General features: G+C 44.5%; 1 pseudogene; it reads right to left on the bottom strand.

The window, feature by feature from the left end:
* Positions 1 to 3,365: 3,365 nt before the first annotated feature.
* LOC136118585 (amine oxidase [flavin-containing] A pseudogene) lies at positions 3,366 to 4,196 on the bottom strand (annotated as a pseudogene).
* Positions 4,197 to 14,218: the final 10,022 nt, after the last annotated feature.

Genomic DNA, 14,218 nt, shown 5'->3' with positions numbered 1-14,218 from the left:
ATATAACAAGAATGGATTGTTCTTATGATGTACGTGGAAGCTGAAGTCGTTATATTCATCTTCCTCATTTGAGTTTATTATCAGCCCTATTAGACAAGCCAAGTGAAAGACGCTTCTGCAAACCCTCTCTCTAGGGCAGACACTGAAATGTTCATTTTTTCCTCTTTCCTTGCATCAGGTTGGCCACGCAGTTCATTTGAGTTACTGCTAGAAGGGAAATGCTGCATGGCTTTGGACTAATAGAATAACTAAAATCCATAGATTTGTAAATACACATATGGGGATGTTCCAGGAAGAGGAGGTCACCCCTGTGCAGAGTTGTGAAGCTAATGATAGGAGTCGACTCGGAGATGTTTAGTTTGGCAATACCCGGGGCAATTTCGATTTCCTGGTAGCGTGGTCCAGGAAGGGAGTGAGAGACTCTTCTGATGACCACCTGATAGGATAAAGGAAACGTTCCTCTGCCGGGGCATTGGGGGCAGTACAGAAGGGCTGACCTTTACTGGACTGGCTGGTTCTGTAAAATTGCTACAACAATGTTAAATAAAGTGAACAGCCTACAGACTCTAGCTGAGACTTCATGGAAACACCCAGGGAAAGAAAGAACAGAGGGCAGTCTTCCCAGTGTGCATGGAAGAAGTAAAATGTTTCCCTGAATTCTTCTATCAATGTCAACATTTTGGATGGAAATATGCTATTAAAAAAAGATTAGCTCGGTTTGCTTAGAAAGAATTCTCCCTGCAAATAATCCTGTGTGAGTTTTTAATATGTAGGGTTTACATTGTCAGTCAGTTCTATTTGGCTGTTTTCAATATGATTTCTTTTTGAGCCATGAATTATTTAGAAGTGGGTCTTTAAATTTCTGAATATATTGATTTCTTGGCTATCTTTAGCTGTTGGTTGTACTTCTGATTTTAATGCATTGGGTTTTTTTTGTTGATAGTGCCTTAGAGTCAAGAATATGATCAATTTTTGAAGATGTTCAATATGTACTTGAAAATAATATGTATTTGCTATATTTTTGTGAGACTAGCTACATATACAGTGTACACACATACACATCAGTTACTCCAGGCTCAATTCTGTTGCTCGTATTTCCTCATTTCTCTCTAAATTTTGGTCTGCTCAGTCCACTATGATCTATAATTGGAAATTGTTAATTTCCCCCTCGCGCTTCTGCTTGCTTCTTGCTGCACATATTTTGAGGCTACGTCTTTTATTTTGGAAGATAGGGAATCAGAATAATTCTGTCTTTCTGGTGAATTTATCATTAAGTAAAGCAGCTCTTGGTCTTTAATAATGCTTTCTTGCCCTTAAGTCTGTTGAGTATATATCAGCTTTCCTTTGATCAACGTTTATCTGCTGTTGTGATCATCACTGGTTGCGTAATCAAAATCCATTTATCCCTTTTCCTTCCAATAGAAGCTCGGTTTTGCTCAGGTAGACCACCTGTTTCTCTTTCACACAGCTAAGTGTCTCAGACTGGTTGGTCTACGGGTGAGTGCATTCTGTTTTCCAGTTGGTTGGTTGTTGGGCATGAGATTCAGTGTCGGCCAAAATGAAGTGTGCTGACAGGCGGGGAGCCTCTGGGAAAGCGTCCTTCTTCTGAGTAGAGCCATGGTCTCCCCCGCCACCTGACGATTGGCTGTTCCTCGTGTCACCCCTGGATTTGCTGCAGCCGTCTTGCTACAAGCCTAAAAGCCAACACAGAGCAGAGAGAAGGAAAGAACCCAGGTCCTTCATACAAACGTTTGCATAATTTCTTGTTGAGTATCCTTCTAATTTTTATGTGTAATTTTTCTTTTAGTGCCTTATATAAACTGAACAAACTGAGTTTGCTCTGGACACAAACACAGAGGGCTTTTTTTTTAAACCTCTCATGAGGTACATTCATCCACTTACACTTAGTAGTTTATTTGCTCTTCTGTCATCTTATTTTGTGGTTTTAAACTTGTTTGCAATTCCTTTTGCTTTTTAATCTTCTGTTATATGTACTTGGTCTTATTTGCTTTTTTCCTTATATTTTTTGAAAATTCTATTTTTTTCATTCTGCGAGCAGTTGCCTTTAAAAATAAGGAAAATTCTTGATGTTCCGTGCCAGTTTAGTAAAAGCAAAACTTGATGCAGTCTAAATGTTACTAAGAATTAAATTATCATACATACAAAGAATGGGTTGTTTATAAGCAACTGAAGTGGTAATTCACCTAAAAAAAAATTTAAGATATACTGCTAGATGATAGAAGTTGTTTGGAAACTCTGCACACTTGACCTTCCGTGACTTCCTTTAGTCTGCTCCTATTCCGAATATATTTAGCAGAAATTCTGTTATGTTTCTGACATGTAAATGCCCCCTTTTCCTAGTTTCCACAGCTAGTTCAGGCTGTCTCCCATTTTTGTATTCCTTTAGTCTTATCATTGGCCCAAGTGGTGGTGTAAGAATTAGGGTTTCTGTTTTTCTAGGAAGCCTATTTTTCCCTTTAAAAACCAATGTCATGCTTTATTTATTCATTCCTTCAATCAATATTAATGACCATTTACTAAGTGCCACATATTTAAACGTAATTGGAAGGCTAGATGTTTAAGCTTAACTGTAAGATTATGTAATCTTTAAACTAAAAATCACCAAAGGGAGATACCGGAAGATAGAAGCTGCATAGACAATAAAAGCCCACGAGGGTAGCTTTGGCCAGGGATGAATAACAGAGACAGTCTCTCCTTCGTGCATTTGCTGTGTTTCAGCTGAGTGCTAAGTACCCTGTTTGGTGGGGTACTTAGTACTCAGTTGAAACACAGCAGAAGAATGTTCAAGGAAAGGAAAAGAGACTAGGAAGTCTGAAGTTACGACGCGTGACTTTTACTCAGTAACTTACCAAGGAAAAACTTCTGCCACTTCAAATGCCTTCGAAAACCAATAGCCTTAGTATCTGTGCCTCAGTTTCTTCCTCTGTAAAATGGGATAATAAATATTACCAGTCCCCCTAGGTCTAGTCTGAGGACTGAGTGAACACAGGTAAAGTGGGATAACAATGATACCACTATTCTATAATGATATCATGTATTACTTATATATTAATATACTATGTAATGATTTTTTTTGTTTCTTATGAGCACATCAAGTTTAACTTCTTGAAATTAAGAAATTGATAACAAAGTTATTTTCTACTAATCAATACAAGTTGGTCTACAGACAAATCTCAAGATGGAGCTTGATCTTACTGAAATTAAGGAGGTGACACGCTGAGATTAAATTGAGGGGTTAAATCGGTGCACTGAAACATAATCCGATGACAGAGCCTTGAAATTTGTCAGTATTTTCCTCGTTATGATGCTGGGAAAGAGAGAGCAAAAAGCATGAAACTGAAACCTCAGGGTTGGGTCAGCAGCCTGAATTTGTACACCGCGAACCACAGGGCAGTTATCGATGGGGAGAATCTCATGATCTTCGGCAGGCCTGTCACGGAAAGCGGGTTCCTCTCCCAGAAGGTGTGGGTGGTGTCTACAGCTGCAGCGTCCTCGGATTCAGGTTCCTGGACTCACATGTCTTTCTTTGCCACCTTCCCCAGAGCATTCAACACCTCTCTAGCCGCCCGTTCTCCACTTCACTGTGTGGCAGTCTCCGTGCCTGGAAAGCAGATACTGCCTACGGGCTGGCGAATCGCCCTCCTGTCCTGTCCTGAGCCCTGAGCCCAGGGGGAAGAAGGAGTGTGGCGGCCCCCGGAGCACTGCTCCTCTCTCGTCGTAGTGCACCGGGTGTAAAGCTTCTGGGGATCCATCCTAGCCCTTTGGCGTAGAACTCACAGATTTTCCTTATTTCTTTATGGACCTCGGCGAGGCGGTCAGCTTTTCAGGCAAGGATGACGCCCATGATGGCGGGCAGCGATCCATCTGGCTTGGCGTCATCCAGGGTCATTGAAATCAGAGCGTCCTCACCTTCGATGATCACACAGCCACGGTAATCCTTCTTCTTCCAAAAGGCCTCCTGTGGTGCCAGGCAACAGGCTTGCACGGAAAAATGTGAAATCCAGGGGTGGTTATTCAACCGAATGATAACACGGTCAATAATAACTTGGTTTTTACTAGTGCAGCCGATTAACTACTTTCTGATGTCTTTTATGTCTACCCTACACTGTATTATCTTTCTCACTTTTGATGTGGTCCCTACACATTTGTTCATCCTTGGTGATCTGGCTGGACATCCTTTCTTAATTCCCTAATTTGCCTTTCAGAACTTTGCATAGTTCCGTTTTGCCAATTTGGCAGGCTGTCCCCTGTCCTTCATGTCCCATACAGTTTGTTCACCTGCCAAAATTGTTTGTTTAAAGGCCATCCAGCTCTTTGGACTCCTTTCTTCCCAAGTCTTTTTTTGCCAGTGCCCTAAACTTGCTGAAATTTGCTTTCCCAGAACTGATTATTTTTTCCTCATCAGCTTCTTTCCTTTTCCTTAGGAAAGGAATTTTATGTCTTTTTTTTTTATTATTACTTTCACAGAAGTTTCAGTTCTCTTTTAGTTCTTTATGAACTCTGCCATCATTGAAAATTGAATTAGAAAGGATCTTTGCCTTCTGATGCATTTTGTAGCAATTAATTATCTCCAGTGGACTTTAGATCTATTTCACAGTTTGTGTGTGACCTATTTTCTACAGCAAGCATCAGGATCGTTAGAAACCTGTCTGATCACCACACTGGAGTATTAGGATGCATGTCCTCATGTACTTCTGTGGTGAATAAAACAAAATAAAGCAGCTGTAAATATGTATTTATACTGTTGGCTTATCTTAAAGACACTACAATAACGTCTTGAAAACTAAAAATTAAATTATCATCATAATCCCAGGAGCCAAAATAATGACTTATTCTTAACAACCCCCCACCCATTGACACACACACACACACACACACACACACACAGGCACTATTTCTACGTGTTCTTGGGAAGAAACAACCCAGAAGTTTAAGAGGTGCCCGCAAAATTCCTCTGAAGGGGAAAATGTAATTTCTGTAAAAACAATTTAAGGACTATTGATTGTGGAGAGATAGCCCTGAGGATTTGTCGTGGACGGGTTCAGAGTGAGGCACAGGGAATTAAATCACTCTCTGTCAGAGAAGGAAGAAACTGTAGTAAGTAGCCTGCTAGAGGCACGCCTGCTGTAGTGTGACTTGTAGCTCACGCCCTTGAGTGGAGACCTTTGACTTGTTCTGACCGATAGAATGCAGTGAAGGGTTGGTGGACCAGTTGTTCTTAAGGTTCAAGAAGCCTTGGGTGATTCTGCCTGTTCTCATGGAACCCAGCCCAACCTCCTTGTGAACAAGCCCAGGCTGGCCTACTGGAGGGTGAGAGACTGCATCGGGCAGATTCAAGTCAGCCCATCTGTCCCGCTGAGGCCCTAGACACACGAGAGCCCAGCCTCTAAAAACAAAGCCAGTCTGCCACTGCCAGCAGACGCCTGAGGTGCCCAGCTGAGTCCAGTCCAAATTGCTGCCCAGCAGACTCACGAGCTAAATGCATAGTTGTTTGGAACGACGGGTGTGTGTGTGTGTAAAGCAATAAAAGCTAATTGATACAGAAACATTTAAATCTCTGAAGATAGCATCACCAAGGCCAGGAGTTGGTGCTGGGAATAGGCGAGACTCTGGGAAGAGACATAGGTGGTGAGGGAGAAAGAGCCCAACAAGGCAGGTGATGTCAGTGACAGGTTTAAAATTTTTTTAATTGAAATATAGTTGATTTACAATATTGTGTTCGTTTCAGGTGTACAGCAAAGTAATTCAGTTATTTGTGTATATATATGGGTTTTTTTCAGGTTATTTTCCGTTATAGGTTATTAGAAGAGGTTGAATATAGTTCCTTGGGCTATACAGTAAATCCTTGTTGCTTAGTTATTTTATGTGCAGTAGTTTGTATCTGTTAACCCCATACTCCTTATTCATCCCTCCCCCCTTTCCCTTTGGTTTGTTTTGTCTGTGAGTTTCTGTTTTGTATAGATTCATTTGTATTATTTTTTAATTCAACATGTAAGCAAAATCATATAATACTTGTGTTTCTCTGCTGACTTACTTCACTTAGTATGATAATCTCTAGGTCCATCCATGTTGCCGCAGATGACAAGATTTCATTCTTTTTTATGCTTGAGTAATACTCCATTATATATATAATGGAATAGATACGAGACATTTTATATATATATATATAAATTTTCTTAGATTGTTCATGTGTTGATGTGCACTTGGGTTTGTTTCTGTGTCTTGGCTATTGTAAATAGCGCTGCTATGAACATTGGGGTGCATGTGTTTTTTCAAATGATAGAGTTTTCTCCGGATACATGCCCAGGAGTGGGAGGTTCCTGATGGAGACAATGGCTAGGAGACAGCGCTGAGGCTGCTCTCACAGACTGAGGCTTTCTTTGTGCTGCCCTAACCCCAGAATCTTCCGCAAATGGCTCCCACTCATACTTGTCTTGGATGGGTGGCATTTTCCAGAAATCAGAGAAAAGGAGTTGTGTTACATATCTGCGCTCACAAGGGCAGGAAGGGAGGAAGGGGAGCAGTTGCCAGAGGTGAGGCTGGGAAGAACCGAACACTGACAGGAAGCAAGCAATGACCAGAACCGTGAGGTGACTTGGAAGAACGTGTCCTGCTCAGGAATTCCTGGAAATACTCAGTGTTGAGTTTGTCACTCTCTAGAGGTTCAAGCCAGTCTTGTCTAAATCTTAGTGGGTAAAATCACCCTCACAAACCAGAGGACTTTCAGCCACTAGGAGCTGGTGTCGGGTTATACAGAGTTTCCCCGTCGTACATAATGTTTTGTGTTTCATTCATTTTGAAACTGTGTGGCGTATAAGTTCAGCTCTAGAATCATTAAGAAGTAGTTTTCATCGCATCATTGCTAACTTGCTTTGAATACATCAGGAATCAAAGGAAAAATTTCTCACCAAGTAATGTGAAAAGCCAGACAACAGCAAAGCAAGTGTGAAGTCAAAACTGAATTCTTGTATGTACTTGAAGGGAAGGGAGCGACGCGGGCAAGATGTGGAAGCAGGGCCGTCCGGCATGTGGGGTAAGAGAAACAGTTTAGCTTGGCCGATTATAGTGGGTGAGATTCTGAAATGCCGTACAATGTCTCTTTCCTCCTTAGTAGTTCCAGAGCTGGTTTTTGTGTTGGTTGGTTGGTTTGGTTGGTTAGTTGGTTGTTTTTCAAACCCTGCAGCTTCCTTCCCCTCCATTGAGCCAAGAAGCTGAAGACAGTTTTTTTACAGGGAAGGGGAGACAGAACACCACCCAGAACAAAAGAAACCCTTGCTCAGCGTTGAGTTTCAAACTGGACTTTTAATATAAAGTCGGTAGGTGCATCGTAGTCTCAAGAAATCAGACTTTCAAGCAGGAGTAGGGCGTTTTCTCAGACCTTTCGCAGCGGACTTCCTACATCACAAGCTTGGAGGCTTGGCTTCAGGGAGGACGAAGGCGAACATGTGTCCAGAAGTGCCAGCCACACAGGGGAGAGTAAGCGCCTCTGTTCTGGGAGGACTGAGCGCCGGGCAGAGGCGGGAAAGAGGCGCCCCAAATGCTGGGCCTACTTGGGAGCCTGTGGCACCTAAGAAGCCGGTAGAGGGCCGGGCGGGGTCCGGAGCCCGCCCAGCAAAAGGTGCGGCTCGGCGGCCGGAACCCGGGCGGCCCCCGAGTCCCCCGCCGCGGCCCCGGGGTGCGGGGGAGGCAGCGCTGGGCCGGCCCCGGAGGCTGGCGGGGTGGGACGCACGCGGGGCCGGGCATCGCGCGGGGGCCCCTCCCGGCTGCGCCCCCCGCCGCTCCGCCCGGGGCAGCCGCCTCGCTGGGGGCCCGGACGCCGGGCCGGGCGGGCGTCGCGCCGCCCGCAGGGGCCCTGGCGCCCGGGACCGGGGCGGGGACAGCCTGAAGGATGCGGCGTTCGCGCCGAGGCGCCGTTTTACGCTACTCGGTCCTTTAAAAGTCTTCTTTCCGCTTTACTGACGTGTGATGGGCAACAATCGCATCTCTTTAAGGCGTGCAGCGCGACGGCCTCCTATAAATGTGCGCTGTGAGAAGATGGCCGCCGCCCAGCCAGAAGGGCTGTTTTCACCCGGGAGACCCTCCCCCCCCCTCCCCGAGCTGGCAAAGGTCACGTCCGGCCGCCGTCGGGGGCGGCGGGTAAAACTTGAAGCTACGCACGCTTTTGCACGTCTGAGTCAGCGCCGGCGGCTTTTTTGCGCGAAGTCCCATCAGAGTATACGTGGAGGAGGACTGGGCGGGCCGACACGAGGGCGCGGAGGTCGTCCGTGAGGAGGCCGGGCTGCAGCTGACGGGGCGACAGCGGACGGAGGGCTTTCTCCCGGGGGACGCGATGCTCGGCGAAATGAACCAGTCCCGAAGGCCGAACGCGGCCCGATCCCGCTTCCGTGAGGCTACGAAAGCGGGCGGGGTCGCAGAAGCAGAGCGCACGGCAGGGGCTGTCGGGGACTGGGGTCCGAGTTCCGCTGCAGGACCAAGTGCTGAGATGGGCCGCGCGCGGTCCCAGCGCCGTGCGCTTCAGACGCGCTCAGGGCAAGTGGCCGCCCGCTGCCATCACGCACACGCACGCACACGCACACGCACACGCGACAGGCAGACTCCGCGAGGCGCTTTTGGTTTTATGCCTTAACACCTTTGCTGAAGCCTAGCTGCTGGAGAATGGTGTCTTAGTTTCTGCTCTGCAACAAAGTGAGTCGGCCCTGCGTGTGCATCTACTCTGGGAGGCGTTGGTGCTTCTCCTGCCTGGACTGTGGTGCTCGCGAGACTGCTGTTGGCATGACCAGAATCCTCAAGTCGCGCATGTTAAAAGTGTGGAGTTCTTTGTGTATCAATCAGACCTCAGTAAAGCTGTTTTAAAAAAAGAAAAAAGAATCGAGGGTTGTCTAAAGCTCCTAAGGAATTCTTTTAGCCTTCCTCTGAAACGTCAGTGCTCCGCCCAGAGGGCGTGAGTAAATACCCTTCCTGAGGAAGGCGCTCACATCGTTACCCTCGCGGGTGAAAGGGCCACGCAGCCAGAGTGGGCGCACGGGAGCGCACCGAGCACCCCTGGGCCCCGTGCAGCGTCTGCCCGAGTCCGAGGGGCACACGTGTCCCCAGAGTCACGACGCTCCAGGCGGGAAGGAAGACCCGCCTTCCCTCCACGCCTTCACCTCTGTTGTCGGAGCTCATGGTCAGTTCAGTTTCAGAGAATAATCCAAATAAACTAACCTCGGAGATTACAGTGGGGTCGCTTGTCTTCTGTTTTAAATCAGCGTCAGCAGCTGTCTATTGCTTCAAACGGGACAAAATAATTAAGGTGCTCCCTTAATGTTTTACACCTTGCGAGTGCAGATTAGGAAGGACCATCAGAGCTGAAAAAAACAACACATTCCCTTCAAAGCAAAACCGGGGGCCAACCGTGACATGCCCCCCATGTGTCCTCAAGGTTCAAGCAGGACGCGGGTTGGTTGGGGCCAGCGTTTTTCTGCAGCGGAGGGGACGCATTTGCAAGCTGTCAGGGACCACGCTCGCCATCTTTATGTGCCCAGACGACATACGCAGTGCAAACTGAGCAGATTCTCAGGGCAGCTCCCAGCCTAGAAATATTTCTCACAGCGCCAGCACAAACTTTTCAGAGCCCTTCAGCTTCTTTTTCTCTCTAAAAGTGCTGAATTGTACATGGGAGTTGCAGAAAACTCACATTTGCCTTTTAGCACAACGTAAACACTGCACAGTGGAACTTTTGAGAGTTGGGTTCATTTTTTAGGCCATTTTGGTAGATTTAGTGGCACCGTTAGGAGACCTTACTGTTTTTCCAAAAGTATGACTATATCTTCTTAAATGCCTAATTTGCACCCACTGAATCACACACTGGGAGAACTTGGCTCATTCAGAATTAAAAATATACTGAACTGACTGAGGTAACTTGAGAGGATTCTTTGTCCATGAGTCAGTGACTGTGAAACTGTTGGGATGCTTACAAAATAGAGTCCCTGCTAGAGACGCTGTGGAGTGTATCTCAAGTCCACTGACTCTGCTGGTAAGGATGCCCCGAACCACCTTTTCTTATTATAGGTTTGACTAGTTAGGCTTTAAAAATAATTTTATCCAATCCAGCTGTTCCACTCCTGGGTGTATACCCAAGAGAATTGAAAGCAAGGACTTGAACAGATGTTTGTGCACTCATGCTTATGTCAGCATTATTCACAATAGCCAAGTGATGGAAACAACCCAAGCGACCACCGGTGGATGGATGGATAAACAAAATGTTGTATGTGCACAGAATGAAATATTATTGCCCTGTAAAATGGAAGGAAGTTCTGACATACGCTACAGCATGGATAAACCTTGAAGACAGTGTGCTGAATGAGAAAAACCAGACCCAAAAAGACAAATATTGTCTGCGTCCACTTACCTGAGGTAGCTAGGGAGGTCAGATTTAGAGACACAGAAGGTGGTTTCCAGGGGCTGGAGGAGGGGAGGTTAGGAGCTGGTGTTTAAAGGGCGCAGAGCTTCAGTTTGGGACGATGAAAGCGTTCTGGAGGCGGACGGCGGTGCTGGTTACACAACGGTGCGAATGCGCTTAACGCTGTTGCACTGTACAGTTTAAAAAGCAGTTGGAATGGTAAACGCTATGTTGTGCATATCTTACCGCAATAAAAACAACTGCACAAAATACGGTGTTGACTGTGGTCTTCTAGATGAATGGCCTTTGAAATGCGTGTCAATTTGAATTTAAAAAGGCATCACGCCAACAGAAATAGCATGACTCTGAGAGGTCTGTCAGAAGGAGAAAAAGCACTAAGACACGATGCCTGGTGATCTGGCATAACCCAGAGAAATAGTGAAAACTCACATAAATTGAAACTATTGGTAAAAGAAAGCCCTTAACCTAGCCAAGTGTCTAAGACTAAGACTTACCAACATGGTACCCAGTGGCCACATAAATGTGGCTACTAGCCTGAATTGAACTGTGCTATAACTGTAAAATACACACCAACCTCAAAGATTTAGTGAAAAACAATGTAATATATTTCATTAGTAATTTTTATTCATTAAATGTTTAAATGATAATATTTGGGATACGTTTGGTTAAATTAAGCATATTAAAATTGATTTCACCTGTTTTATTTTTACTTTTTTTTTTTACTACAGCTACTAGAAAATTTTATTTTATATATGTATGCAATGTATGTACTTTATTGAGGTACAATTGACATACAACCTTATATTAGTTTCAGGTATACGACATAATGATTCAATATTTGTATACATTGTGAAATGATCACCACAGCAAGTCTACTTAACATCTGTCACCACACATAGTTACAAAAAATTTTTTTTCTTGTGATGAGAACTTTTAAGATCTACTCTCTTAGTACCTTTCAAATATGCAGTACAGCGTCACCTTGCTGTACACTGCGTCCCGCTGACGTATTTATTTTACAACAACACCCCACAGCCCCACCTCTGGCAACCACTGAACTGTCCTCTGTATCTGTGAGTTCAGTTTTGTGGGGGTTTTGGGTTTGGGGGGTTTTTTAGATCCCACATATATGGATCATGTATTTGTCTTTCTGTCTGATTACACTTAGTGTACTGCTCTCAAGGCCCATCCATATTGTAACAAGTGGCAATACTTCATTCTTTAGTATGGCTGAATAGCATTCCATTGTATGTATTTACGGCACATTTTCTTTTTTTTTCTTTTATTTTTATTTATTTTTTATTGAAGTATAGTTAATTTACAATGTTGTATTAGTTTCAAGTGTACAGCAAAGTGATTCAGTTTCAGATATATTTATATTCTTTTTCAGATTCTTTTTTTTTCTTAACATCTTTATTGGGGTATAATTGCTTTACAATGGTGTGTTAGTTTCTGCTTCACAACAAAGTGAATCAGCCATACATGTACATATGTTCCCACATCTCCTCCCTCTTGCGTCTCCCTCCCTCCCACTCCCCCTATCCCACCCCTCCAGGTGGTCACAAAGCACCGAGCTGATCTCCCTGTGCTATGCGGCTGCTTCCCACTAGCTATCTACCTTACATTTGGTAGTGTATATATGTCTATGCCACTCTCTCGCTTTGTCACAGCTTACCCTTCGCCCTCCCCATATCCTCAAGTCCATTCTCTAGTAGGTCTGTGTCTTTATTTCTGTCTTACCCCTAGGTACTTCATGACATTTTTTTTCTTAAATTCCATATATATGTGTTAGTATATGGTATTTGTCTTTCTCTTTCTGACTTACTTCACTCTGTATGACAGACTCTAGGTCTATCCACCTCATAGCTCAATTTCGTTTCTTTTTATGGCTGAGTAATATTCCATTGTATATATGTGCCACATCTTCTTTATCCATTCATCTGATGATGGGCACTTAGGTTGTTTCCATCTCCGGGCTATTGTAAATAGTGCTGCAATGAACATTTTGGTACATGACTCTTTTTGAATTATGGTTTTCTCAGGATATATATATACCCAGTAGTGGGATTGCTGGGTCATATGGTAGTTCTATTTGTAGTTGTTTAAGGAACCTCCATATCAAGGCTCTTTTTATCTTCATAAGCTGGTTAGTCCAATCTGTCTGAGGGGGAATGGGAAGCAAATACCTGGAGAACCTTTGGAAGAGAATAGGCCTCTGTCCTGAGCAGCTTTGATACTTGCCTGCTAGAGGGCAGGGAGTTGGCCCTAAAGGTGTTTCCAGCTCTGCTATTCTTTGACCCTAAACCTAATCATGATTATCTACATCCTCAGAGTATTTTTCCAAGCTTCAGTCGGCTTGAGGAAGTCAACCTGTCCAGTGCTGCATTTTGTAGTGCTGACATCATAATATGAATCTACGTGAACCAAGGTGGTTTTGACATGTGCTCTTTTTCATAAATTATTTTCCTTGCTTTTCTATTGATTAGCTCCAGGCATCTTTAGGGATGTTAATGTCAGGACTTAAACTCTCATTCTAATAGATGAAGGTGATGACATTGTAGACTGATGAGCTGAAGGCCATATCTGGCTCACAGGGTCTTTTTGATTTTTCTGCATGGTTGCTGTTATGGACTGCATCCCCTACCCCCAAATTCATATGTTGAAGCCCTAACCCTCAATGTGACGATATTTGGAGATAGATAGGCCTATGAAAGAGATAAGTAAAATTAAATGACGTATAAGGGCGGGGCCCTGATTCCATAGGACTAGTGTCCTTGTAGGAGGAAAAGACACCAGAGATAAATCTCTTTGTGAGCACACGGCAAGAAGGTGTCTGTCTGCAAGCCAGGAGAGAGGTCTCATCAGAAACCAACCTGTCAGCCCCTTGGTCTTAGACCTCCAGCCTCTAGCACTGTGTGTTGTTTAAGCCACCCAGTCTGTTGTATTCTGCTATGGCAATGAAATTGCCAGTACTTAAAATTTGGGTGATTGCCTATAAAAATCTGAATTTCTCTTGAAAAATGATAAGATCTGGCTACAGTTAGCTAGAGATGAGTAGTAATTTGTCTGCACTCTCCACTTCTCCACAGTCTCCACCACTCCCTTCTGTCTCCCAGACATGGAGGATAAAGGTCAATTGGCAGTTGTCTCAGTATTATTATTATTATTTTTTTTTTTTTTTTTGCGGTACGCGGGCCTCTCACTGTTGTGGCCTCTCCCGTTGCGGAGCGCAGGCTCCGGACGCGCAGGCTCAGCGGCCATGGCCCACGGGCCCAGCCGCTCCGCGGCACGCGGGATCTTCCCGGACCGGGGCACGAACCCATGTCCCCTCCATCGGCAGGCGGACTCTCAACCACTGCGCCACCAGGGAAGCCCTATTATTATTTTTAATCCGGCTCTTTTCACTTATTTACATTACTTGCCTTACCATTGTGGATTTAGGTTTGTAACTGATAATGTAACTAATCTATTGACAAAGGTCAGTTTTCTTCCAATAATGAAATAGGATTTGCATTTAACTATCCACACTATCTTGTCTGAACTCGCTTTTGATATATAGTCTTTCTTTATGAGCAAGCTAACCAGCTGTAGATTCTGAATGTGTACGAACCATGCTGGTATACACTAATATACCTTTCAATCATGAAAATAAATTAGGACATAAATCTAAACTGAAATGACAAGTCTTAACTCCGAACATCATGGGCCAATTATGTACTCTGCAAAGGATGTCTTTTATCAACTAATGAATCAGGGTGGCGCGAACTGGCAAAAGAAAAGCTCCCTTTTGTCTTG

This window comes from Phocoena phocoena, chromosome 2 (assembly GCF_963924675.1).
Source record: "Phocoena phocoena chromosome 2, mPhoPho1.1, whole genome shotgun sequence".
Taxonomy (NCBI): domain Eukaryota; kingdom Metazoa; phylum Chordata; class Mammalia; order Artiodactyla; family Phocoenidae; genus Phocoena; species Phocoena phocoena.
This window is presented reverse-complemented; position numbering and strand designations above follow the sequence as displayed.